The sequence below is a fragment of the Portunus trituberculatus genome, chromosome 15 (assembly GCF_017591435.1).
Source record: "Portunus trituberculatus isolate SZX2019 chromosome 15, ASM1759143v1, whole genome shotgun sequence".
Lineage (NCBI taxonomy): Eukaryota > Metazoa > Arthropoda > Malacostraca > Decapoda > Portunidae > Portunus > Portunus trituberculatus.
The window spans coordinates 11,954,668-11,978,601 of NC_059269.1; the positions used below are offsets into that span (position 1 = coordinate 11,954,668).

The 23,934-nt window shown below is 40.4% G+C and overlaps 1 long non-coding RNA gene across 1 annotated transcript in view; it reads right to left on the reverse strand.

The window, feature by feature from the left end:
* Window positions 1-1,544: 1,544 nt before the first annotated feature.
* LOC123504328 overlaps window positions 1,545-23,934 on the reverse strand; it is a 71,260-nt gene continuing 48,870 nt past the window's right edge. Inside the window, exons 2-3 of the long non-coding RNA XR_006674818.1 lie at window positions 19,362-19,390; window positions 1,545-1,642 (exon numbers count right to left, since the gene is read on the reverse strand). This is a non-coding gene — a long non-coding RNA (uncharacterized LOC123504328). The remainder of the gene's footprint in view (window positions 1,643-19,361; window positions 19,391-23,934) is intronic.

Genomic DNA, 23,934 nt, shown 5'->3' on the forward strand with positions numbered 1-23,934 from the left:
CCATACCTCAGCACTCTCTCTATACCCACTAAGACTTGCCATTAAAGTACTCCAGGGGTTGCTAGAGCCATAGGGCAGGACATGTTACGCTATGGTTCTTTAATGTAATAAGAGAAGCGAGGATTCCTTCATAACTGACGGCACAAGCTGGGAAAAAAGTACTGGTGATTTTTAAGAAGAAAACGTACAAAAATCAGTGGTGAAGACTAGGATTTTTTGCGTTCAGCCTCAGTTTATTATTTCTGTTTAAGAAGGCGAGAGTATTTACACAAGAACAAGAGGACAGGAAAACATGAATGATATTGATACACACGTTCAAATTCCAATACCAAGAACTAAAGGCAAAGACTGGGATTTTTTTTTTTTTGTGTGTTCAGTCTCAGTTTAGTAATTCTAGTTAAGAAGAGAGTATTTACACACACACATACAAACACACACACAAAAAAAAAACCAGGAAAGTACGAATGATTCTATACACACGTTCCTTTTAATCTAATACCACGAACTAAAAGGAAAGAGTTCAGATTCAGTTTATTATTTCTATTTAAGAAGGCGAAGTATTTACACGAGAATAAGAGAACAAGAAAACACGAATGATATTCATACACACGTTCAAATTCCAATATCAAGAACTAAAGGCAAACTGACAATAAAGTTAAGAAATGAAGACGGATTTTTTTTTTTTTTTTTTGCCTTCAGTCTCAGATTACTAATTCTATTTAAGAAGAGAATATTTACACACGAGAATAAAAAAAAAAAAAAAAAAAACCAGGGAAGTAGAAATGATACTTATACACACGTTCCTATTAATCCAATACCATGAAACAAAAGCAAACAGACAATAAAGTTTAGAAATGTTACTTATATAAACAGGAACACATAGAAAACAAGACTACAAACTTAATAGCATGAGAATCAAGTACTCATTTTCACTTCCATGAGAGATACCTACAAATACCTCTTAATAATCAGCCTTTTAACCCTTTTAGTACCAGGACATTTTTTCATATCTATTCTGCTTAATATTTTCTTTTTATACATCCTCAGAAACTTACGTGGGGATTAAGAGAGTGAAGGCTCTGGCCATTAATCCTCTGACCTCCATAAACGCTTCCTGATGTAAATAAAATCGCCTAATCACACCCAAAACTCAGGGTATAAATGCGTTCCAGTACTTAAGGAGTTAAAATCACACCAGACGACAGCAATCTCAGTGACGGATACTTACAACGTCTGGCAATAGAATAATGATCTTTAGTGAAATAAATTCGTCTAATCACACCCAAAACAAGATAAAAATGCATCCCAATACTGAATGGGTTAAAATTACACCAGACGACAGCAATTTCTGTGACGGATACTTACAACGTCTGGTAATAGAATAATGATCCTTCAATGATATAGCCTTGAGTGAACAAGGATGGAGCGTAACCAGCAAGCTATCCACCTGCTGAATTAATGATGAGGTGCGCGGGAGAGGCGTAGGCAAGACAGCTAAGTGAGTGAGTCAAGGACGGTGGTAGAATGTAGGCCAGCAAGGGAGGCGGGCGGTCATTGATTGCCTACAAGCTGCGGCGGGTGGTAATCTTCCTTCTAAGTCAGTCGTCCTGGATTGCCAACACGAGGGCTGCTGTCTGGCGGTCTGCAGTGAATAGGATACTAAAGGATGTTAAATCACACATGTCTCGTCTGCTAGTTCCTCCACTGCTATGCTAGAAACACTTGTACTTTTGTTAGTTAATTAGTTTTTTTTTGTGTAGGCGAGTTATTTTTTATGTAACAATGAACAACTGGCTAAGGGTAATAAAAAATGAGGTCCGATAGAGTTAGCCAGAAGAAAGGGATAAATGTCATGAAGTCCAAGTCATAGGAAGTTGAAAATACAGAGACATAAGGAGTTGTGGAATAATAAGTAAAAAGAGGAGAATTAATCCATATAATAACATTTCCATCCTTAGAGTCGATGATAACGAATGCTTTCTCATATTCTAATGAAAAAAAAAGTAAATTGCATTCCGAACCATAACTTAATAAACATTTCACGTCACGTTTTAATTAACAATCAAACACCCACTCTGCTAACTCTTGTAATGAAAGATTTCATCATTTTAATACACACACAAGACTGATTCCGATATTGTAATGTAACCCTTTATATGAGGATAAAACTTGCACGTAATAACAGAAGTATAGGACAGAAAAACGGGCAGCATTCCAGAGAAGTATTTAGAGCACAGCCATCCAGAAGTCTCCACATTATGAAGGATACTGAAAATACCATGGAAAACAAGAGCTAACGAGCAATAATCAGAGATGGCAAACTCAGCATGGGGACTCAAGAAACAGGTTTGAGGGAGACTTTAAATTTTCAGCCCACATGCTAAAAAGGAAGTAGAGCAGTAGAGCAGCTACATCTCACAGGCAAGATTAAGAGAAGACGGGATGAGGAAGGCAAAGACGGAAGAACCTTGATACACTACTTCAAAACCTATAAGGGAAAACAATGCCAGGATAAATAATATAACTCTCGGAAAACGGACACAGACGGGGAGAACAGACCCTCAACGTCAGATGATCGGAATTAATGAGCTCTGAGCTCGTTCCGTAGGGTAACGTCTGGCTGTCTCGTCAGAGACTGCAGCAGATCAAACAGTGAAACACACACACACACACACATCAAAGGTCAAAACTTGGTGTCTATCTTTGGCGGTGGAATCCCGAGCACTCCTTAAGACCGCCAGGTAACACAGAGCAATACATTTCCTCCGCCACAACCTTTCCCTGTTCCCAGTCCGCTGTCCACGTCCATCACACTTCCTATGGCCAACATTTTCCTTCCCCAAAGAGAGCTGATGACGCCTTCGCTGATGTAATCATTGCACCCAAAAAGAATCCCCGCTCCCTTAACATGATCGATTTCCCAACAGTGTTGACGGCAGCACGAGCGGGAAACTTGGTGGCCCCAGACACCGTGTCGCCGCCACCTAAGGCAAGAAGAGAGAAAGAATTTTAGAGGGCTTTCAGCGACCTTATTTCGCCAGACAAAGCGTCTTACGCGAAGCCCCTGACGCCTCGCCCTACTGTGCCTCGCATGCTGATCAACCTGTGGGCGGTGGAGGGTGAGAATGGATGTTTTGTATTTGTGATCTTGGGAAACATCGACAAGATTGCTGGAATATTTTCAAATTGAACACGAAAAAGCCTCACCACCACGCCGCCCCCTCGACCCTGCGGCACCATGCCACGATAACCAGGCACCCGTTCTGCAACACCCACGACACTTTCCAGACCCGATGATGGATGGCTCAGTGAACTTTCCTTTTTCCACAAATTCTCTCGCGAGGACATTTTGTTTACCAATGCATTCTTTTGTATGAGCAGGTGGGATAAATGTACGAAGGCAGAGTGCATTACGCTGTACGCACTCTACGCAATATACATTTGAAACGAGAAATTCTTTTATGTTACTTTTTACAGTTCGTTACCAGGAACAAAGGTACACCGCGCGTCTGTTGAACATTCCGCATCGCTCTTAAAGGAGACCGTTACTCGGCGAGGCCAGCCGGGCCGGCCCCGCGTTCTTTTGTCAATACCAGCCTTCAGGGTGTGCCCCGCAGCGTGAATGAGGGAGTGCACCATGAATATTAATGAAGGAGTATTTCAGCACATGTGTATGCAGACCGATGCTGTTGGTGGTGCATCTGTCTGCCTGAACCGGGAAACTGATGTATCATCTTACCGCAAATTCTTAGTATACACAAACATCGTCTCAGATCAAATATCTTTTTTTGGTTCTCAGGTTTATATTTCCATATATTTTTGTATAAGATGATAGCAACACTCGGGTTCCCTCCTCCTCACATAAAACACATCAAGGATTTTCTCAAAGATTTCCATACAAACTTTTATTCCATCTTAATAAAGCAACTTTAATGGCGTTAAGAGCTTTTACCGTCATCACGGAAACCTTTCATCGCCCCAATACTCCCTTCCCGAGGCATCGTTCACCCTCCGGCACACACTCCCCTTCAAGTGTTTTCACGCATAATCTTACTAAAGGACAGATTACCATAATGTACACCCAACATTTTATTACCGGCGGTTCTCTCCTCATTGGCTCAGTGAACACCACACGCTCGCCACAACGCTGCTCCACTGCCACACTTTAACAGTTACCGCAAAGGCCATTACGAATATCCAATTTCTGTTCCTCCTCTTCTATGGAAAGTCAGAATGCCCGGAATTTTCATATGCGCAAAAATATATTTCACCACATTCTCCAGCCACTTCTATCAAGTTCTTTAATGCAACAATTTCCCAGACTATTCTCCATTCAACAATGAGAAAAAGTTATGTGCATTCTATATAGGTAAAAATATAAAGGAAACAACAAGTAACTGAAAACGAAAAAAGCAAGGTAAGAAAAGTTTCGTGTATTTTATCTATATATAATTGTGTGGGTTGAAACTGCACTGTGTTTGCTTGGCTGGACCTTTGACTAATTGTAGGACATTAAAATTTCAACGAAGTGGCAGAAGCGATTAGTCATGAAGCTGAGTTACGACGAGAGACCGAGACCGAGACCGAGAGAGAGAGAGAGAGAGAGAGAGAGAGAGAGAGAGAGAGAGAGAGAGAGAGAGAGAGAGAGAGAGAGAGAGGCGAGGACGTAAAATGAGGGTGCAGGGATGTGTCTACGCAGAAAAAAGTGAAGTGGAAAGAGATGAAAAAGGCATTGAAGGACGAGTGAGGCAAAGTACAGAGGGTTCCCGGGAAGTGAAGTGTGTACGGGCAAACATACAATTATTCCAGCCTAGAGAGAGACGAGTGAGGCTGAAAGGCTGCGCGGCGGTGTTAGCTGAGGCTCCCTTCATCATACTGCCGGATGGATTTTCAGTGGGAAGGAATGCAAATAGTAATGTAAATAATTAGACTTAAGGTTTTCTGACGGTTGCGAATATTTCTAGCCTCTTTTCTCTCGTGTTTACGTGTTTGTGATACTGTGCGAGGAAAGTTAATTATGTGAGGATACATAACATAAGGTTTTCACGGTTCTAATACTAAATCTTGCTTCAAATTAGCCCAAATGTTAAAGAGGGAATTTCGTTTTACACAAAATATTTCAAGTGTTTGAAAATAAAAGTACAATGTTTAGTATTAATTTTGGGAAATACCATTGACATTCGTGATTAGCCACTTGAAAAAAGAAATCCATTCATGAAAACTGTTTCTTTTTATTAATGCTGAAAATGGGTTCAATTATTTTTTCCCTAAAAACGACTTACACACACACACACACACACACACACACACACACACACACACACACACACACACACACAGGGCCTCGCTACACAAGACTTTTTTTTCTTCCTCTCACACCTACTCTGTCCAACTCTAATGCAAGTTAACCAGTACTCTCAGTCATTCATACCTTTTCTCTGGTAAACTCTGTAACTCCCTCCCTGCTTCTGTAATTCCAACTTCTTATGACTTGACTACATTAAAGAGGGGAGTTTCAGAACATTTATCCCTTTTTTTGGCTAAGTCTCGGACCTGTTTTTTTTTTTTTTTTCGTTTTATGTTGCCCTTAGCCAGCTTTCCCCTCTTACATAAACACACACACACACACACACACACACACACACACACACACACACACACACACAAGAAGCAAAACAATCAGTAACTCACTCATTCTGTTGTTACGTTAAAAGAAACTACGTACAAAAGTCAAAACGTTCGGTGTAATTAACCACCAACTTGCCTCACTACTTGGCGAGTCTCTGGCGGCTTTGTGACTTTTGTCGACCTTGGGCTCACGTGGAGATATTGAAATTAGAGTGGTAGTCTCAGCGGTGGCCTTAATATTTCCCGGGTGATTAGCTCAAGTGTTAACGAGAAATCTGAGAACCGAGTGTGGTGGAATTTGATAAGATTACTCCATCACTACCACCGCCACCACCATAGTTGTCATCATCATCATCATCATCATTATTATTATTATCCTCATAATACGTTCAAGTGAGCCCAAATCTCGCCTCTTCCATCACTATCAGACTCAGATAATTGACACACCACTATCATACATTATAATTTTTTTCGTGTGTGTGTGTGTGTGTGTGTGTGTGTGTGTGTGTGTGTGTGTGTGTGTGTGTGTGTGTGTGTGTGTGTGTGTGTGTGTGTGTGTGTGTGTGTGTGTGTGTGTGTGTGTGTGGATTTATAAACTCAACCTACAAAAATTCTACCATGAATATTTCACCAAGATACTTTTTTACCAGTCCAGTTTAACTTATTCCACCTAACTTGCCTGAGGGAAATAACCTTAGAGGGAAATCATGCTGGTGGAATGTCCGTTTGGGAAGGTTATCTGGGAGGAAGAGGTAGCGTATGCAATCTAAAGGAAAGAGAGACTTAAAAGAAAACAAATAGTGAAGAGGTTCAACGTAAACAGGCGTGGAATCTAAGTTGAGGTAAAGGATGAAGCGCGCTGAGGGAGGCTGATCTAACCCTGCAGGAAAAGCAAGTAAGAATGATTGATGGTCTAAAGGCGAAGCATTAAGATGATTATATAGCGCCGGCAGTCGAGATTCCATTCAGGATTTGAATACTATATGGTATGGAGTTGGTAATATCAATATGACGCGCGTGGATATGATTGATTTATTATGAAAAGAGCTGATAAACGTGTTTCAGATATCAAATATACCTTTTACGAATTGAAAGGTATGAAATGCAAATGGGATTCAAGACAAGGGAGAATGACAGTAGATTTCTCAGGATAAAGTGAAAATTATGTTTGAAAAATTTAAATGCAAAAAACAAATGTTCTTATGAAGCATCATCTATTGAAACAAGTGACTAATCTAAGACTCATAGGTCAGACAGACTAGAAAGCTTCCTATTGACATCCTAATGACTTAAAGCAAAAGGATGACATTTAACCACTTCATTACCATCCCGCTTTTTCGTGTTCATTCTGGTTACTGTTTGGCTTCAGCTTCAGCTTCAGAAATATATGCGGGGATTAAAATAGTGAAGACTGTGGCTATTAATAGTTTGACCTCCGTAAACTCTCCCTAATATAAATAAAATCGTCTACTCGTACCCAAAAGTCATGGTAAAAATGCATCTCTCTATTGAAAGGGCAAAAAGTGTAAAGAACCTACAGATATACATTAAGTACAGGGAAGGATGTTAAAGACTGAGTATACTTCAGGCAAGAAAAAAACATGAACAAAACAATTACGTAATCCCTGCAAAATAAAAAAATAACGTAATAGTTGTAGTGAGACCGCTAGCGTTATGACAAACTGAAGACGAGAAACATGAGACGAGGGAGACACAGAAGAGGAAAAAAATCGAATAATAAGCGTGGGGTGAACTGCCATTAGGGGAAAGAAAACCCAGGCAGAATATATCATATCGAGAATGAAAAGACTGGAAACGTTCACCGGGATGCCGAGAGCAGAAGCAACAGAAGCAGAGGCAGCAACAAGTGTAACGAGGCAGGAATGGGGCCAGAAAGCAAGCTGAGATACTCCAGTCAAGATAACACGACGTGAGTTTCTATGAGATTACGTTTATTTATTGAGATACAAATGCGTTTTCAAATGAGAGTAAATGTAAGAGTAAGGCAAACAAGTTCCATGTAGATAAGATATATAAGCTGAAAAGGTCCGCGCTTCTTGACTCCACTAATTTAAAACCTGTTCAGACTCGCTATCACGAAAATAAACTAATCTCTTCACATATTATGAGTGAAAATAACAAATTCAGTCAAGATGAGGGACAAATAAATAGTAGGTTACGTTAAGTTACAAGAAAATTACCTTCTCAAAATGGTATCTTTTTAAAATAATTTTTGTGAAGTAAAAAAAAAAAAAAAAATGACGACAGAGGAAGAATGCTCCAAAGTCAAGCGGTGAAATGAATGCAGGTGTGAAACTATTGGTAATTTGATGCGGACTAAGGAAAAGAGAGCAGTGAGGCCATGCAAGAGGAGGAGGAATGCAGTTATCAAATTTTTAAGAACAGTAACCATGGCAATGACTAAGGAAGACCGCGAGGGAACAATGCAGCGAAGTGAGAGGGAGTGGCGATAACCGGTTAAAGGAGAAGACTTAATAAACACAATAGCTTTTGACTACACCGCTGTTTTAAAGGAGCTATTTGAATGAGTTCCAGTCCTAAATATAAGTAGACTACCATAGAAAATAGATAAGGACCCTCTATAAAATCGCCGAGGTTTGCCTTACGATTCAACCTGTTTTGTAAGAATTGGTGGAAAGATCTGGCTTACAGATTCAATTTCTAATAATAAATCCAGGAAGAGAAATCCGTTAACACTTCCCTTCACACAATGGTAGGGGAACATTTTTGGTATACATACAATAGAAGTAATTCGAACACCAAGCATTTGTATTCACTAGTAATGAGCGGTGTCCTGTATCAAGGCTATAAAATAATACATATACATGAATTTATCTGATGACACGCATCACGTACCAGCAAATCCCGCGGCAGTACGTGGAGAGGAGAGAGAGAGAAAAAAAAGTAGTGAATAGTGAGCATGATGAAGGCGTCTTTCAAGTCAACGTGGGCCGCATCACAAATTAGAGGCACCAATGCGAAATCACAAGAGGACTTTCAAAGAACCACCTCACTCATTAGACCATATTAGTTCTGCAAAAGGCCTGTGAATAATTGAAACAGGACGCTTCCACCTTCCTACCATCCACACCTTCCCCATTTACGTCGTTTGTGGAATCTGATAATGCACGAAGTTTTGAGAAAAGATACGAATGAAAAAGACACAGAATGAATTAAGACAAAAGTTTGCTTATAAAGATCTAATGAAGCAAAACTGCCGCGACCACAGGCCCATGAATGGCAATGAGAGCCCTCTGAAGGGGAAATTACAGCCTTATTGCTTCCTTCCTGGAGTCCTGCGCGAGTCCTGCGTGAAGGAAAGTTAAGGATATTGCAATACGAATTTCACTTTCCCACTCCTGCTATCCCTTTCTCTCCCTCCCTCCTCCCTCCTCCCTCCACCCTCCTCTCCTTCTCTCCTTCCTCCTGCCTCTCCTTTTCCTGTGATTAGTTCCTATTATCCTTGTAGTCTCAGCTCATTAGGGAATGCCCGTGTGTGTGTGTGTGTGTGTGTGTGTGTGTGTGTGTGTGTGTGTGTGTGTGTGTGTGTGTGTGTGTGTGTGTGTGTGTGTGTGTGTGCGCGACGTATGAATTTACCTGTGTGTATATTGTGTGTTTACGACGTTGTTCTTTGCTCCTGTTGTTAGTAGTGAGAACAAGAACGAAAGACTGAGACCGAGACCGAGAGCGAGAGCGAGAGCGAGAGCGAGAGAGAGAGAGAGAGAGAGAGAGAGACCCAATCTTTACCAACCAAGAAAAGGGCCATCGACCATCAGGGAGGAACGCCGGATTTAACCAGCCAGCGACCCAATGGAGTGCTGGCCCCCACACCCACACAGGGCCCACGAGCACTCTGGGGATGCAAACAGCTCAAGGCATGATATTTTCCTGGGCAGGCAGCGAAGGAGGTCCATCTAAAAGGCTAAGTTGAGCAGGGAAGGGATGAGGAGGAAGAGGATGCTGGAAGTGAGAGGGTTAAAGCTCCACACTTCTTTATTTTCGTGAGAATTTAACGAAAAGTGGTTCAGCAAGGGGAATTATAACGTGGATTTCCAATGCCACCGAGGAAATCTTATAATCCTCGCTTCACCATTCTAGTATCTATTACGTATTCCATGTATCTCTCTTCCAGTTTATTTGTGCACTGCTGCTAACGAATGATGCATAGAGAGAGAGATTTCCTGTGTCCAGAAGCTTTACTGATACTGGACTGCTATAACACCATGGTAATTATGTTTTAGTATGACTTATTCCTTCTCTGTTCAATTAGTTTAGGTTGGTTCAAGTTAAGAAGTTTTAAATATGTACGACAACTGTATTTCTTAGCATATCTCAAAGAATCAAATGTTAAAAGGAAAATTTGTAATGAAAAGCATGAAAATTGAGTTAAGATCTGGTTAACCTCTTCAGTCTTTGACATGCTTTCATTTCATTCTGCTTACTATTTGGTGATTTTATACAGCTTCAGGATTAAAATAGTGAAGACTCAGGCCATTAATCTTCTGACCTCCATAGACCCTTCCTAATGTAATTAAAATCGTCTAATCATACCTAAAACTTATGATAAAAATGCGTCCAGTACTAAAAGGCTTAAGAATAAACGAAAACACAGTAACATCACTTTTACAGTACAAGATATCCATGTTTTCCTTCCATTCACATGATGCCACACTTATCACTAGGATTAATCTAATATGTTTCCCTGTGACTAGACTTTCATATGAGTGTCACAAGGCAGGTTCGGGTTTTAGACTATTTTGTGACGACTACATATTCCTACGATACTCGACCTAAAATTGGATTATCGGTGCTTCAGTTTGGTGGCTGAGACTCTCCACAGGAAAGAGGATCTGAAACACTGGAGAGGAGGGGAGAGCGATGAAGGAAAAAGTGAGAGAGATAGGTAATATAGATAGAGAGAGAGAGAGAGAGAGAGAGAGAGAGAGAGAGAGAGAGAGAGAGAGAGAGAGAGAATGCGTGCCTGTTTGAATGAGTGTTTGGAGCAGAGTTACTTCCTTATTGAGAGCTCATATCAAGTTAAAACATACAATGGGTGAGCACAGGTGAGGAGCTGACGTGCCTACCTCTCGTTACTCCAGCTTATTTCACTTAGGTATACAAGAAAAACTGAACACTTTCTCGAAGCATACAGATCATCCCACATTAACTCCTTCAGTATCAGGAAACGTTTCCATATTCATTCTGCTTACTATTTTGGTGATTTTATACAGCTTCAGAAACTCATGTAGGGGATTAAGATAGTGAAAACTGTGGTAATTAATCTTTTGACCTCCACAGACTGTTCCTAATGTCAATAAAATGGTCTAATCGTACACAAATCTCAAGGTAAAAACGTGTCCCAGTACTGAAGGAGTTAACCTCTTCCCTATTACTTGCCGTTATTATTTGGTGATTTTCCACAGCTTCAGAAACTCATGTGGTGGATTAAGATAGTGAAGACTGTGGCTATTGATATTTTGACTTCCACAGACCCCACCTAATGTCAATAAAATGGTCTTATCGTTCAGAAACCTATAAATAAAAATGTGTCCCAGTACTGCAGGGAGTTAAACACTGGATTTTCCTTTTCCCTTCACATGAAATGGAGACAAGCTACGAGATAATGCTTTAAGAGAGACCTATAGAATGTATATATATGTTGGTTCCTCTTTACTCTCACTTCATTTATCTCCGCGGCAATTTAATTTAACTTTTTCTAGTGGTGAAAAAAAAAAACATGTACTAATGACCGTTAAATTGCGCATAGTATTGTGAGAGGGAAAAGAAAGGGAAGATAAATGGTTAAGACTCAACTACGCAATCTATAACATGAAAAATAATGAAAGTAAAAGAAAAATAAACATATAATCACGTCTCTTATTTGGAATTTAGTATTAGATTCCTATAACTTCAAAATTCTAAGTACCATTCGAATCTTTTTTGTCTATCACATATTATTTTTAGAAGAAATACAGAAAAACACAGAGACAAAAGTTTACTCCCCATGGCTTTGATATTCCGGTACAAGAAAAATAGTGAAAATAAAAGAAAAAACATGATGCAAACCAAAAACTTTAACGTCACGTATTTGAAAGAACACACAGAGACGATAGTTTACTCCATATGGCTTTGATATTCCGGTACAAGAAAAATTAAGAAAATCAATAAATAAATAAACTTGATATAAAAAAAAAACTTCACCTCATCACTTATTTGGAAGTTTAGTTTTATAATCCCAACTTCAAATTTCTGAGTAATATTACGATTTTTTTGTCTATTACACTATTTTTAGGGAAAACACAGGAACACACAGACAAAAGTTTAATCTCTTTTGCTTTGATATTTTGATGCAAAAAAAATAATAAAATAAATAAATAAATAAAAAAATAAAAAAAATGAAAATAAAGTCAGAGAAAAAAAAAATGATATAAACGAAAAACTTCACCACGTCATTTATTTGGATGTTTAGTATTACAGTCTCAACATCAAAATTCCAAGTAACATTCCGATTTTTTTTGTCGATTACATTTTTTTTTAGAGGAAACAAGAACACACAGAGAAAATGATTTAATAAGAAAAATAGTGAAAAAAAAAGTTTCATCATGTCACATATTTGGAAGTTTAGTATCGGATTCCCAACTTCCAAATTCAAAGTGACATTCCGAAATTTTTGTTCACTAATTTTTTTTTTTAAGAGGAAACAAGAACACACAACACACACAGACAAGTTTTACCGTCCTATGCTTTGATATTCCAGTGCAAGACAAAAAGTGAAAATAAAAAGAAACAAACATGATATAGACTTCAAAATTCAAAGCAACATTGGGAATTTTTTTTGTCTGTTACATTTTTTTGAAGAGGAAACAAGAATACACAGACAATAATTTTACCTTCCTTGGCTTTGATATTCCAGTGCAACACAGATACAAAAATCCAAAGCGATAAAGCGAAGGTACGTAATAACAAATTTATAAGAACGTTTTCAAGGCCTTGAAAAAGAAGAAAATGTGTGCTGTTCGTGGGTAGACTACTATATTCTTTTTTTTTTCTTCATTCGACAAGGGACACTGTTTAATTCTGAGGAGGTTCTACTATTGTGCGCTGTTCAGCTCCGCCCATTAGTGGCGCAGGCAATTTTATTTATACTGGTACCCATATTAGGGGCCATATCACCACCCAAGCTCATCTTGAGTGTAACCACCTAGAACCTGGGTATCATGGTGACATGTAGGTAACTTTAAACCACTCGACAAATGGCAAAGTGTTTTAAGGCTATACGTGGTGGGATTCGAACCTACGCGTGGACGTCTGCCCGATCCCACGCTCACCACCTTATCCACTATGCCACCGACTCCCTGTGTGTGTGTGTGTGTGTGTGTGTGTGTGTGTGTGTGTGTGTGTGTGTGTGTGTGTGTGTGTGTGTGTGTGTGTGTGTGTGTGTGTGTAATTCACCTCTCGGTCGCCTTCTGGTCACCCAGCCAGTCTTTCCCATTACGGAGCGAGCTCAGAGGTCATACACCCATCTTCGAGTAGGACTGAGACCACATCAACACACAACACACACCGGGAACCCCTCGAGTTACATCCCGTACCTATTTACTGCTAGGTGAACAGGGGACACACATTAAGAGAATTGCCCATTTGCCTCGCCGCTTACCGGGACTCGAACCCGGTCCTCTCGATTGTGAGTCGAGCGTGCTAACCACTACACTACGCGGTGTGTGTGTGTGTGTGTGTGTGTGTGTGTGTGTGTGTGTGTGTGTGTGTGTGTGTGTGTGTGTGTGTGTAACTTTTCTCCCTCTAAACAAGCGAAAAAGCAAAAAGAAATTAGTTCCAAGACACTTCCCAAGGTTTATAGACTCAATTCAAATCGATGGAGGCTTAGGTGAATGGGAGAAAGAATACAGAGTGGTCTCCAAACACACACACACACACACACACACACACACACACACACACACACACACACACATCTTCATTCCTGCACCATTTTCTGTGACCTTTGCCATTCAACTTCCTTCCTCTCTACCTTTCCAGACGTAAAAAGAAAGGAACATCCATTTTAATTCCTTACGAGCAGCTCCAAACCTATTTTTCTTTAGTTTTATTGTATGACATCTCTCTCTCTCTCTCTCTCTCTCTCTCTCTCTCTCTCTCTCTCTCTCTCTCTCTCTCTCTCTCTCTCTGTGTGTGTGTGTTTAAAGCCAACATAATCTGTTTAAGCCTTGTCTTGTCTTTCCATTTTTGGTATGCATCTTTCTTACTTGCTCAAATTCTTTTTTTTATTATGCAAGGAACGAAACCTCTTCCTTCCAATCCCTCCGGATAAACACATTTTCAGCAAACGCAACGCTTTCCACTGCAATATTCCCTTAAAAGACTGCGGGATGTGTGTGTCTCCTTGGATAGCATAAAAGCAAGCAAAATAAGAAATGGAAAAGTTGGAATGCATGCAGGAAGGACACCTGACTTGAGGATTATAAGAGGCTGGAAAAATTAATATAGATCAGGCTGTACGATCCCCTGACCCTGAAACTCGCTGGATACAATAGATTCTCCGTTTATTTTGCTACCTGAGAACAGAAAACGTTTTTGGCTTTTTTTTTTTTTTGACAAGAACGTGCACAATTTACGAGTGACTGGCGTTATACATGTAAATGCAATATAACTAGAAATAAAACAAAGATATAACACTTTCGGGCTTGAAATTTAGGAGTTACTGTCGATATAAATGAAAATGCAACACAAATAGAAATAAATGCGAAAAAAACTACAATCGGAGTTGAAAATTGAAAGGAAAACCAAATGTGTGTCTACATGTTATGGTGAGAGTGTGCAGCAGTGGTATAAGATAACAGGTAGTGGTCACGAGCTATAGAGAGAGAGAGAGAGAGAGAGAGAGAGAGAGAGAGAGAGAGAGAGTTTTTCCCTTCCTGGAGCGTAATTGAGACAAAACTTTTCATTCAGGTAAGTAATGACAGCGATTACACCCACCTGTAAAGAGTGAGGTAGGAAGGGCTACTCGGTAAAGTAAAAAGAATTTCTTTTTAAACACTTAATTATCTATAATCATAATATCTTTTTTTTATCCACTGAGCTAAATGAATATGGTTTAAATACGAAGCAAGCATTATGCCGCACTATTCAGAGATTGTGAAGCTCCAAAATGTACCATAATTTTTCACAGTGAGTTTTTTCCCATCTTTGTCGCCACTCTGCTAACATCTCATTGGCTCATAGTGGATATACTTAAATTATTGACCTCAGAACATTCACGACACAGTGGAGGGACACCAGCTGTCATTAGAGACCTCGTGCTAAATGTGAGGCTTATCAGTTGTTGGTACCAGAAAGCTATTTTCATGATACCTAATTACAGTCGCCACTGCTGCCCCTAATTTTCAACGTCTGCTATTAATATTGGATGATACGTTTTCTGGACTCGTAATAAAGCTATTCAAAGAAAACGGAAAGTGTATCAAGAGGGAAAACATTTAAGCTAGAGGAAGACTTAACAAAATCTCTCTCTCTCTCTCTCTCTCTCTCTCTCTCTCTCTCTCTCTCTCTCTCCGTGGTACACTATGCGGGAGCTCCAATGAATCCAGAACAATAGCTTAGCAACACGGACACTCTCTAGTGACGTCTGCACCAATGACTTCCGCCTCACTCAGCAGCACGTTCAACTGTTGCACTAGCATGGCACTAAAGGTCCAGCCACGTGCACTTATGACGTTCCTTGCACAGTCTCACAGGTGAGAGGGGACATTTTTCAAACTACTAAGCGATGCATGGTGATGTGTGCGAGAAGGGAAGTGAACTGTGCGGCGAACATCAAGGGTTTCACGGCGCTGGCATCTAGTTTGCTCTTTCATCAAAAAAGGATCACGCCACAGTCACGGCTGATTGGCTGACATTTTCCGCCTTTCCATTTAACGCCGAGGCTTTCAGTTACGCTCTTTTTTTTATGTAAGAGGGAAAGACTGGTCAAGGGCAAAAAATAAATAAAAAAAAATAAATAGAGGCCCACTCAGTCGCCAATCCCCTCACAGAGTCTAAAGAAAAGGTTTTGATACCTTTAAATGAAGTCAAATACAGACACAGGCAGAGAGTTCCAGAGTTTACCTTTACTTCACCAAACAGATGACGGCTTCCTTATTCCTAGTTTTAAAATGAAAAGTACCCTGTGAACTACTGCAAAGGTTCCCCCGTTGCGGATTTTCCCTTTAATTATCCCGCTGGAGGTGGCTGATGCTCGGAACACGCTCACCTAAGAGCCATCACGAGGCCGCCACACTCACGCTCATTATGCCTCAGCCTCTCTAGGGCCGCCAGTACCTCCTTGACGCGAGTGTGTCGGCGGCAGTAAGCGCTACCAACGCTCCCTTAGCGTATACAGTAATTACAGTGCAGGGCGAGGCGGTATGAAGGAGGCGCTGGGTTCTAATGGAACTCCCTACCGTGCCTCGTGAAACGCAAAATATTCCTACAATTAGTCCTTTATTCAGCATCGCAAGATTACGGCAAAGGAAAAAAAAGGTATCAAGAAAGCACTTCACGATATTATTAACCCCTTCAAAACTGGGACATATCTTTATCATGAGATTTAAATACGATTAGACCATCTCATTTACATTACGAAGGGTCAATGGAGGTCAGAAGATTAACAGCCACAGTCTTTACTATTTTAATCCCCCACATGAGTTTTTGAAGCTGCATAAAATCACCAAATAGTAAGCAGAATGAATATGGAAACGCGTCATGGTACTGAATGGGTTAAGAGCAAACTGTGTATCTCCATGGATATAACTCTTTCAATTTGATTAGAGATTACTGCTTTTGGCGTTTGCTTTCAGTTGCCCTCTATGTTTATTCCTTTTCTACACTTTTGACGACGAGCCACGTGTTGGTTTTCTTAGGATTCAGGTCATTATTCTCATTATTTTGGTAAAGTATTGTAAGGGAAAAAGAAAAGGGAATATCGTGCTGCCAGAGAACACCGATAAGTCTTTCCAATGAGACACAATAAGGTGCAGACAGCGGCAGCGAGGGCACCCCAGCGTTCTGGTCGCCCTCGTCACACCACCGGAAGACTTTTACCATATTGAAAATCGATGCCTCGCTGCAGAAGTTTGTGCCCCGGACAAACTTGGCATCACGTTCACTTGAACTTTCCATGTCGAGGCTGTTCCCGATAATGTCAGCTGTCGTGCAAACTCCGGCGACGCAGACGGTGTACGACTGCAAGACAACATTATACTTCCTTCAAAACACATACTTCACGGCAAGCTGGAACTGACAAACGCTTCTGTTGATGCGGTGGAAGGTGCGGCCTCTTGTTAAAACTTTGACATCACATTCAGGCGAAGAATAAGTCAGTCAACAATAAGCAAAAAACAAAGGTGTTAATTATATACCAAAATTAAAGATTACCTTCGGTTCTGAAATATGTTTTGCTAAGTTCCTCTCTCACTTCTGAATTATCTTTCCTACGTAAGTGATGAGAGAGAGAGAGAGAGAGAGAGAGAGAGAGAGAGAGAGAGAGAGAGAGAGAGAGAGAGAGAGAGAGAGAGAGAGAGAGAGAGAGAGAGAGAACGCACAGGCAGCTCACTGATGATGTTGATGGGAAGGTGTTGGTGTCACCCGGCCATTAAATTAGAAGCGAGTACAACTCCTACAATGTTGATGATGAAGTCTAGTGCAACACCTGTGATGTGTCTCTGCTCCAGCACCTCACGCCAAGCCCTTCACTGAATAACAGGTGACATGGGAATGCATAACGGAAGAACGAGAGAAAAATACAACACAGTGAATGATTTAGAATACAAACACCGGAAAATAAACCTACATAGACTATTTTAACTCTATTATAGGCCGAGAACAGATGCTTTGGAAACTCTTTGATCGCAGAAATAATGACATTCACCTGTAATTAGACTTGCAAATTAATGATCACTTGGGCGTCGATAGTGTGCGGTGCAGTGAGTCCTCTAATGAAGCTTTGGGTGTGTCCATTCCCAGGTACATAAATCAGTTTACAGATAACGCAATCACTCTCAGCCAAACAGTTGCATATATTTCTTTTTGTCTCAATCTATTTGTAAATTACTTTGTGTGTGTGTGTGTGTGTGTGTGTGTGTGTGTGTGTGTGTGTGTGTGTGTGTGTGTGTGTGTGTGTGTGTGTGTGTGTGTGTGTGTGTGTGTGTGTGTGTGTTCATTTCATTAGCACATACAATTCTATTTCTTTCGTAAACTTTGTCTTATGAAATTACATAGAAATTTTCCTGCTGTATGATAATGGCATGTCTCAATAGAATAGCGAATATTTCTCGACCTAAATAGTTGTTAATAATTAAAACCTTTGAATATGCAATAAAACCAATGCAAGAGAATTTTCAAACAACACAAAATCGACAACACTACTGTGCTATAATGAAATACAGTTGTGAAATATGGACACCAACTTCTGAAAATGCATTTGATAAAGGCGCATCACCTCACGCGCAACACTGACGCTCTGGTCCATAGAGATACAATTTCATTTTGCTTCAAACGGGATGTTGATGCATCGGACCAAAATTATTCTTTTTTCTTTACGGTCTCTCTCTCTCTCTCTCTCTCTCTCTCTCTCTCTCTCTCTCTCTCTCTCTCTCTCTATCTATCTCCCTCTTCTTGAGTCGAAAAAAAGAACGTTGTCACCTCAAGAAAAAAAACGACAACAAAGGCTGAAGCAAACGAGGCGTCAAACCTACACAGACCCTCGAAAGTTCTGCGGGTACGTGGAAAAATAGTACCAAGTAAAGAAAAAATAGCCTTCAAAAAATAGAGTCCCTTTGTTCTTGCGGAATGGAAAGTGAATATCCCCATAGGCGCTTCGATGCATCAGCTGCAGGTGGATGCTTCAGACACGGTATATATGTGTGGAATTACCGTCAAATGTTAACCTGAGCGTCCACGTGTTACAAATCCTTTCAGTACCTGTACATAAACGCTCGATGCTTCTCTTACTGTTCTTTAAATGCGGAGTATTGCTAGTTTTTTTTGTGTGTGTTTTTCATGTTGGTTCAGATAAGAGTGTCATTAACCTTTCCTCGTTCCATTACTTAACCCCTTCAGTACCAGAACGCGCTTTACTATCAATTTTGCTTACTATTTAGTGATTTTATATAGCTTCAGAAACTTTTGTTGGGAATTAAAATAGTGAAGACTCAGGACATTAATCATCTGACCTCCATAGACTCTCTCTATTGTCAATAAAATCGTCTTATCATACTCAAACTCATGGTAAAAATGCGTCCCAGTATTGAAGGGGTTAAACGTGGTAGAAAAAAGAACCAGTGTCATTAATCTTTCCTCGTCCTAGTTAAAATACTCATATTATTTAAACCCGGTAGAAAAAAGAACTAGAGTGTCATTAACCTTCCCTCGTCCTGGTTGAAGCACTTCTATTACTTAAAACCGAAAAAATAGACTTGGACACTAGTTCAATACTTCATACGGTTTTTCACACATAAAATATCAGTCATTATACATTCCATGGTCCATTATTGTTGTCATATTGTTTAAATATAGAGATACAAAATTCCACTTGTTCTTGGACAAACCTTCTACTGCCTAGAAAAATAATCGGCGTACACAAACGATTCAAACAAGACTACTAAGACAAATGGACCGGGTTAAGGTGAGGGAAGACAAAGTTCTCCGTTCGTACTCACATGACGTGGAAGCTTCCCGCAGGCCTCACCTGAAAATACGTAAATAATGGGTAAGAAAAACACTGAGGACGGAAAGACCGGATTGAAGGAGTAGGAGGAGGACAAGGACAAACACAGGAGTGGGAAAGGGAACACCAGCAGCAGATCGAGGAGGACGCGTGAGATGATGGTACGAGTGTGGTGGAGGAAAAAGAGGAGGGAGAGTTAAATGTATCACTGGATTGTGCGGCCCATAAAGAGGTTATCTGGTATGCTAACACTGAAAAATTGCATGGATCTCATGTGCTTAAGAGAAAAATAATAGGAGAGCAGGATGCTCCTACCCTCTCTCTCTCTCTCTCTCTCTCTCTCTCTCTCTCTCTCTCTCTCTCTCTCTGCAGGAAATCTGAAAGAAAAAGCTCTGAATGTTGAAATAAACGTTTAACGGTATGCAGGAAGGAAATGATTGTGAGCCTGGAATCTCGTTTTCTCTGTAATGGATCAAAAGAACAAAGGAGATAATAACTATATATATATATATATATATATATATATATATATATATATATATATATATATATATATATATATATATATATATATATATATATATAGATAGATAGATAGATAGATAGATAGATAGATAGATAGATAGATAGATGTAGATATAGATATAGATATAGATAGATATATAGATAGATAGATAAATAGATATCCAATAACATGAGAGTAACAATGAGGTGACGGAGTCCATGTTGCGCCATCCAAGGCTCGCCTGGGCGATCACGTGGTGGCGGCGCTGCCTCACGCATGGCAATGCCCTCGGGACAATAATCGAGTAAATTGCCCGCTGCATCTTATTACGAGTGCAAACAATGTTCCATCAGCGCTGCCTGCACTCATGCATAGCAACACCGACGCCTGCTGAGAGGAGTGGCCGTGATGCTGCCGCTTCGTACAACTACTGAATATAATTTTCTTTATCAAGAAACTGCAATCCTGCTGGTGAACTCGCTAGTCTAATAAAGCAAATTAACTGAAGAGGATTTAAAGGATTCTTAGTGGAATGCAACAGTATGTGTGGACAAAGAAAGCCTCCCACCGGTGTGAATGCGACCAGCTTCAGTGGATGTTGGACAAATGGTGTTTGCAGGAAAAGAAGGACAAGAAAGAAATTTGCCTTAGAAAGGAACTGGAAAGAGTGGAAGATCGTCATACCAAATAAAATCAAGGATTACGGTTCCAGATCTGACACCAGAATCGGATTTAGAACCGTCAATAAAAATCGGAATGGAGCCTTCATGCTTGGCTGCGTGGTCAATAACGTGCAGTTGAGGTGGCCTTTATGGCGATGTTGAAAACTAATAAAAGTTGAATGACAGGAGCATTCCACAGCGCTCCGGGAAAGACTCGTGTTGCATCTACCATAGACAGACAATGAACGCCAAGTAGTAATGGACCAGACTGTTTTCTTGGGTTACATTCATAAGGGAGATGAGAAGGTCAGACTAATGTAAGGTGAGATAGATACTTAAGTGGCAATACAAATCTAACAGAGAGAGGGTTAAAGAGTGAGTGACTGGAGCTACAGATCAACTGAGTGAATGAACAAGTTAACGAGTAAGACACAGCTAAGGCTTGCTGTAGCTAGTCTGCGAGTATATACGCTGTTCCCTGTCTCGTACAGGAGCAAAATAATATAAGTTTTTTTTTAGCTCACATTAAGGATATTTTCAGCATAAAAATGACAACTCAGACGACACAAACAATTGAATCAATACAACTTATATGCAGTACTTTTATGAAAAATACTGAAATCCCTTAATTTTCATATACAACCACGTATTTCATTATGATACTGACAAGACTCATGAATAATTTGTTAAATAGAAGAGTGATCTGCACGCAGTAATTAAGGTGGCGTTTGACAGGTGTGGCAGACAGGCAGGGCAGGGTGGTGGTGCTTGTTGAGTACGGTTATTTTGCCAACGCTTGCAAATGGGATGCGGTTTAAAATGTGGCATCAAAGGCAACGGTGGTACTGTGTCTTTGATTAATGGTCACACCACCAATATCAGAGCCATGGAAGACCGAATTTTGCCACAGCCCAGAGAAGCAGGACACTTTCACTGTAAATCAAGGATATCTAACGGGGGAAAAAAAGCTAAGGTTGATTATCTTCCCTTCTTGCTACTATCTTTGCTACCGGGGCAGAAAAGCAATACCAGAGAAGCAGGACACACTTCCCTCTGTACACCAAGGATATCTAACGGGGTAATAAGCTATGGTTGATTATATATTATCGCTCCTTCCTGCTACTGTCTTCGTTACCGGACCAGTAAATCAATACCACCTCATTCACGTGATAATTTTAAGACATTATAGTTACATTTGAGATCATTTTTTTTATTAAACTCTTTAGACACACTTGATGAGTTGCTCTTTGGCAGTTTGTTTCACCGTGCTTGTGTATGTCTGTCTGTCTTTCTGTTTGTCTGCTTACCAACCTGATTGCATGCCTTCCTTTCACGTGTGAGTAGATTTCGCCTTGTAACTTTCCATGCATGTCTTAAAAAAATCCTCAAAAAAACAGATGTGTAAACTCACCTTTTCTTCTTCACAGAAATCACTGGCCACCAGAAACGAATGAAATAAAGAAAGTAAATATTTTTGTATCATATTTTGCAAGTCGAAACAAAGAAAATAATCCTTCGTTGCCACTATATCTTCGCTCTCACCCCTGCCTCACACCGCAACTTTCACCCCTGCCTCTACAGCTACCACCCCTACTTCACCCATCAATTTTCACCCCTACTTCAAACTCCACTCTTGCTTCAGCCCCAAATCTCTTACCCTCGCCTCACACCACTACTCTCCCCCTTGACTAACACCCCACACCCCACACACTACACTCACCCCTGCCTCGCACCTACGCCACGACCCTTCCCAACACGTAAAAATAATCCACTTTTTTCCTTATATTTTCAACTTCGAGCGTGAAAGGAAAAGCTTTTGGTATTTGTCGATTTTGTGTTCCAGTTCATGGCAGCAGAAAGCAGACACAGCGAAGTATGTGATACTTATTGACAGAAATATGTACGTAATTCTTTTGAGGACAGTTCACTCTTGTCTCTTCCTCATGACTGGTTGATGAAAAACGTGTGGCAAATAATTCACACACACACACACACACACACACACACACACACACACACACACACACACACACACACACACACACACACATTGAATCCATCTACCACACACAACATATTGGTGGCATCAAGTGGCTTTCTACCCCGCAGGACTTACCCCACTCCCACCTCACCCCCATCCTACCCTAGCCCCGCTAGTAGAGAGTGGACGGTGTGGAAAATTAAACTTCTACTGTTTACTTTCGGGTGATCAAGAGGCAAGATATGAGGTATTCCTTCAGCCTCGGGGAGATCAGTGGAGGCCGGTAGATGGTGAAGTCCCCTGTAATGCATTAGATTAGATGCCCTCCTACCACTAACCAATATTTACTCTGGACTTGAAGGCTTCGGGCGAGAGGGCCGATATGAACTCTGGTCTGCTCCTGAGGGAAAAAACGATGAGGAAAGGTCTTGATGGCAAATGAACCATTTTTATTTTTTTTCTATCTCCCTCTTATCAGACTCACGTGAGAATAAGAGGCAATAAAACATCAGCTCACGGATTTAATGGTCCGGAGCCACCTTTAGTTATGAGCGCACTCTGAATGGAAAGCACTCTGTAAATGGAATTTCACGTTTGTTCGTACACCGAGTTTTATGAGTCTCACGTTGGTAAAGGTACGATATTAAATGTGGCTGACTTCCGGCAAAATATATGATACGTATCCCATATATATTTTCCTCTTTGTTACTGCAACCGGGAGAAAACTCTAAGTTCCTGCAGTTGTATTTTACGGTACATAAACGGGGCAAGCAAAGCAAAATTCAACTAAAAATGAATGGGAAATATTAACATTCATTACCATGGGCGAAATATATTAAAGGCTGTTTCTGTAGTAGTGAAAATTAGAGGGTGAGGACCGGAGATAGGTGATGGGAGGGAGAGCACTTGTGTTCAATTTAATCCATTCAGTAGCATGACACATTTTCTTATTCATTTCTATTTGGTGATTTTATACAGCTTCAGAAACTGATGTGGGGGTTTAAACAGTGAAGACTGTGGCCATTAATCTTCTGACCTTCTTAGACTCTTTCTAATGTAAATAATTCGTTTAATCATATCGAAAACTCAAGGTAAAAATGCGTCTTAGTACTGAAGGGGTTACAATGAATGGGAAATATTATCACTCATTACCATGGGCGAAATATATCAAAGGTTGTTTCTGTAGTAGTGAAAATCGTGCGAGGGTCGGAGGTGGCGATGGGAAGAGGAAAGCATTAGTGTTCCGTGTTCCGTGATATGTCGAAGCGGGCAGCGGGAACACAGGTTAGGTTGATTCCAGTGCGGAGTGTATGCAACAGAGTTCAATAAGCGTACATGAAGGACCGAATTAGGGATCTGAAGTGGAGGTGGAGTTGACTCTCTCGACCATTTATCGAGGCTGCTGCTGCACACTCAC